Source organism: Herpailurus yagouaroundi, unplaced genomic scaffold, assembly GCF_014898765.1.
Source record: "Herpailurus yagouaroundi ecotype Mexico unplaced genomic scaffold, PumYag 142, whole genome shotgun sequence".
In the NCBI taxonomy this organism is placed as follows: domain Eukaryota; kingdom Metazoa; phylum Chordata; class Mammalia; order Carnivora; family Felidae; genus Herpailurus; species Herpailurus yagouaroundi.
Genome location: NW_024412397.1, coordinates 691500 through 695353, shown reverse-complemented (window position 1 = coordinate 695353; position 3854 = coordinate 691500). Strand labels below are relative to the sequence as shown.

The window sequence follows — 3854 nt, the reverse complement described above, 5'->3', positions numbered from 1 at the left end:
CGGGCCCGGTCAGTGGTTCCACGGGCCCTGCGTGGATTGTGAGCGGGCGCTGGGCCCGGTCAGCGGGTCCACGGGCCCTGCGTGGATTGCAAGCGGGTGCCGGGCCCAGTCAGTGGGTCCACGGGCCCTGCGTGGATTGTGAGCGGGTGCCGGGCCCGGTCAGCGGGTCCACGGGTCCACGGTCCCTGAGTGGATTGCGAGCAGGTGCCGGGCCCGGTCAGTGGGTCCACGGGCCCTGCGTGGATTGCGAGCGGGTGCCGGGCCCGGTCAGCGGGTCCACGGGCCCTGCGTGGATTGTGAGTGGGTGCTGGGCCCGGTCAGCGGGTCCACGGGTCCATGGTCCCTGCGTGGATTGCAAGCGGGTACGGGGCCCGGTCAGCGGGTCCACGGGCCCTGCGTGGATTGCGAGCGGGTGCGGGGCCCGGTCAGCGGGTCCACGGGCCCTGCGTGGATTGCGAGCGGGTGCCGGGCCCGGTCAGCGGGTCCACGGGCCCTGCGTGGATTGTGAGCGGGTGCCGGGCCCGGTCAGCGGGTCCACAGGTCCACGGGCCCTGCATGGATTGCGAGCGGGTGCCGGGCCTGGTCAGCGGTGCTTCTTGTCTCCTCGGGTAGAAGCTTTACTGGGCCCAGATGCGCACGTCCCCTGCTGCTGGACTCAGGTGGGGCTGAGAGCTCGGGGCAGTGCTGGGCACATGGCCTCCTGCCCCCCAGCCTCCGTGGTCAAGGCCTTGCAGCTTCCTTTAATCGTCGTCCCTAAAAGTAACAGCCAAATATTGTAATCTCGTCCCTCTCACCACAACTGTTTCAGTGAATGTCCCATTTTCACCGTTCGTATCATATGGGCTTCCCCAGGGCAGAGCTGCAGGCATCCTGTCGGAAGAATGTTCCCTTCTGACGCTGCTGTTCCAGAAGCGGACGGTGCTTATGGGCCCGTTCCACCTAAGTGGCAGGTGCAGCCTGGCAGGGGGACCCATGAGCCTTCAAGGCAGTGCAACCCCAGCCCCAGCCTCCGAGCACCAGCGTTTGCCCTTGGCTCGGTGACCCAGGGCTTTGCAGACTCCTGTCCACTGGGGTGACCCGGGGCCTGCCCTCTGTCTGCTGGGGTGACCCGGGGCCTGCCCCGGCTTCTCCATCCCCAACTTGGCTACGAGCTTTCAGGTACTTTTGTTCCATAAACGTTCCACCTTCAATCCTGGAGCCCCCTTGTGGCGTGTGCCTGCCGGCTCCTACGGGAGACCAGGCCCCTCTTCCTTCCCGAGGTGCAGGCCCTGACGAGCTCTCAGAGACACCCCAGAAGCCGGCAGTCCGTCCTTCAGAACCGCACTCTGGGTCCACAGCTGCCCTCGGCAACCTCAGGAGGTTTATCACCGGCGGGAGGTGGCGCCGGGTCCCTGTGGGTACCTGTGCTGCATTCGGTCCCCTGAGGCGCATCAGGCCCGAGGCGGCCAAGCTCCCTGCCTGCCTTCTCAGTGCTCCGTGTGGTCTCAGGAGGTTCTGGCCTGGCCCTGGGGCCGGGAGGGCCCGAGGGTCTTGGCCGAATCTCCAGTGCCTTCGGGAAAGCGCAGAAGACCGGCCGGGCAGGCTCTCCAGTCGGCTTTGCTGCCCGAGTGTCTTGAGGTCAGAGGCGGTCTTGTTAGGGGTGAGGGGGTAGGGGCCACCTGGGAGGTGCGTGTGACGGGGGTGTCCCGCGCCCCGTGAGTCCACAGGTGTAGGATCTGTTCTCAAGAGGGCGCCATGGCCCCGGCGAGTCTCTGGGCGCCGCCCAACTAGAGCTCACCTGGGTGGGTGTTGGATTTGTTGGGGAGGGCAGAGCTGATGGGCGGGTCCTCCTCCGGGCCCCTGGTCCCACGGGGCCACCGGCCGCACACGCATAGCACTGACTCCTGTCTGCAGGGGCCCAGCCGTCAGCCCGGTGCTCGCTCACGGAGCAGGGCTCTGGGGCCACGTTCTACAAGGAGCCACCACCTCCTGGCTGGCTCCCAGTCCTGGCATGACTCCCTCCATGGTGCGCCTGCCCCACCTTTCCCACACTACCTGTCACCCACCCACCGTCATCAGCTGCTGTACCCTCACTGGGGGGGGGGGGGGTCTCACACCTCCATCCACTTTGTGAGGTCACTTTCTCAGAGATCTTTCCTTCTTCATCCAAACATCCTGCCTTGGTCTCCCTGGGCATCTCCTCCTGCTCTGAGCCTCAGCCCTGCCCCCCTGACAGCAGCCGTCTGCCCACTGGCCTTTCTTGGTGATGCTTGTGGTCCTGGGCCCCCTGGGCAGCGGCTCTGAGAGCCGGCCCGTGAGGCTGCACGCAAAGACGTTCCCTCTGCCTCCGTTTGGGGCTGGATTTATGGGTCCTTATTTCCACAAAGGCCCCGTAATCCGAGGTCGGCTATAAACAAAGCTTTTCAGTTTTAGCTCATAAGAGCATTCCTGGGAGATGTTTATTGTTGTTGTTGTTGTTGTTGTTTTTGTTGTTGTAATTTTTTTGGTCAGAACTGGGATCGTGGTGAAGGCAAGGGCACCGCAAGCCTCCGTAGCAAGCAGATAACGCGTTTATAGAAATACGCGCGCTTTTTCACTCGTGCACGCCGACGCGTGCTGTTCCCCCTCTGCCCTGGTGGTCCTCACTCAAACCTTGAGCAGCTGAGGAGTAGACACTGGCCTCGGACCCCTTACAGAAGTGGCCCTGATACGTCCCCCTCTGGGTCCTTCCAGAACCGGTGGTAGGTGGAGGGGACGAACCTGGGACCGCCTTTCCTGAGGCTGACGGAGGCCAGTGGGGAGCACGCACCGTGCTCCTGGGGCTCAGCCTCACACCGGCCCAGGCTTCCCTCCAGCGCGGCTTCTAGGCCCAGAGGCCAGAGTGGGCCACGCACGCAGGCCCGGGAGGTAAGCACTGAGAGCTGTGGGCTCTGCGGCTTCTCCCTGGCAGTCCGGGCACACACGTGGCCTGGCCCAGGTGTCCGTCCACCACGAGGAGAGCGGATGGAACGATCGTCACTCTGTGTGGCTGGAGACTATGCGCCTACAGGCTGTGAGGAGGCAGAGTGGGCCCAGCCCCTTCTTGCGGTCCGAGTGAGGACAGAGTGCCATGTCCTCGTGCCAGGGTGAGCGACTCCGTCCACTCAGGTGGCACGGGCTCTCGGGAGGATCTGGAGGCAGGATCTCCGTGGCAGCCTTGGCTCCCTGGAACCCAGGACCCTCTCATGAGAGCCACGATATGAACGTGGTCGGAAGACGGTTTAATGCAGGGTAAAGGCCCACGTCGCGGGCACAGCACCTGAGCCTGGAGCCCCCCATCGGAATGCCGAGGGACGTCTAGGGCCGGGTTCAAACAGGTGCCCTCCAGATGGGCCGAGGGGAGGGCACGCAGGTGTCGTGGGCGGGTGTGGGCCTCGACTCGGAAGGCTCTCCGCAAGCCTGCAGGACCTGTGTTGCCCCAACAGTCTGATCCTGTGCCAGCACCCCCCCCCCCCGCCATTTTAACAGCTCACCTGACGGGGGCTTTAGAGAATTAACTTGCCAAACGGACAGTGTCACGCTCTGCCCCTTCCGGGTTGAGGGAAGGTTGGGAGAGAGCTTGAGCACTGCCTGGGTGGGAGAGGGGCCACGCCCACCACAGCCGACCTGGGGCCGGGGACCCTGCTGACCCCTCCCATCTGAGCAGCTGCCCTGCTGGCGCTTCCCCCGCCTTGGCCCATGGGAGCCCCCAACACCCCCTGGAGCTGCAGCCCTGAACCCAGTTGTGCCTCCCCTCCCCCTCCATTCCCCCCCACGCCCGCCCCACGCATGCCTCCCCTCCCCCCACGCCCGCCCCACGCGTGCCTCCCCTCCCCCCGCGTGCCTCCCCTCCCCCC

General features: G+C 65.3%; 1 protein-coding gene across 1 annotated transcript in view; it reads left to right on the top strand.

The window, feature by feature from the left end:
- Positions 1-3854, top strand: part of NFATC1 (nuclear factor of activated T cells 1) — a 93455-nt gene that overhangs the window by 58832 nt on the left and 30769 nt on the right. The window lies entirely within an intron of this gene.